Raw genomic sequence first — 1,091 nt, 5'->3', positions numbered from 1 at the left:
GGGTGTATTTTTTTTGTAAATTAATTATAATTATAGTGTTATGAATTTACGAGGCCGCAAATCAGTAAGTGCATTTATATTGGACCGTTCATAATCTTCTTATAATTTGCTCATTTCAGCAAATTTAATGAGCTTCGACGTTGTGGTTAGGTAGTATGGTTGTTCACTAAGAGCCAGGCAGGCTAATCCGCAAGAGATTTCAGAAATGTTTCAAATAAATAATTAAATTGTTCTTGCTAGCTAACTTTGTAAATACAGTAGAATTTATCTCTATTAAAAAAATGTATGTAGCTTGAATTACGTTACAGAAATGTGCCATTTTGAAAAGCCCGAATGAACTGCAGTCAGTAAAGGCACGCTACCTGCAGAGTAGTCCTCGAGTTGAGCAACGATAGTTAGAGAACTACCAGAAGTTAGTCACACCTCGAGAGAAAATGAATTAAGGGGTCAGATCTCTTACGTGGATACCACACAGGAGGTAGCACGACAGGTCGTTCTGCCGAATGATAGGACGCTGTTTAGTGACATGATTTAGATTGGTCCCTTCTCTACTGGATCACATCGTACCGCGTGCGTTCCTTACTGCAGTAAAAGCTTACGTATGTTATTGTATCCAAAGGTGAGCTACAGATCCAGAGCGCCATGGAAAATAATTTCGATTTAAGCAGCGATCGAAACGCATGTTTAAGGATCAATAGTGGGAGCTAACGTGGACTGTTAAAGGAGCCACTATTAGCCTCCTTTAGAGCTACGGCGACTTATCCAGGACTCAGTAACGCAGTCTTCTTAAACTTTACTCGTAAACAAAGCCTATTAGTGGAACAAAATAGAATTTGTAAGTACTTTCTATTAGTCCTCTCTTATCCTTTCTATTTTAATCTACTCTTCCTTCAGTCCTTAAGTAACAAAGACTGAGCTTCCCAAGCAAAGCTGTGCTCATTACTTTTTTTTCGCCCGTATGTGACATTTCAGACAAATACTCTATTATTATAAAAAGTGAAAATTTAACAAAAATTCAGCCACATACAATTTATTAGCTTTACTAAACCTTATTTGAAGTCAGGCGCTTTTTAGCTTTGGCTCTGTGAAGA

The sequence above is a fragment of the Varroa jacobsoni genome, unplaced genomic scaffold (assembly GCF_002532875.2).
Source record: "Varroa jacobsoni isolate VJ856 unplaced genomic scaffold, vjacob_1.0 scaffold_90, whole genome shotgun sequence".
Taxonomy (NCBI): Eukaryota; Metazoa; Arthropoda; class Arachnida; order Mesostigmata; family Varroidae; genus Varroa; species Varroa jacobsoni.
The sequence above is the reverse complement of the archived record's forward strand: the minus strand, read 5'-3'. Positions refer to the sequence as shown.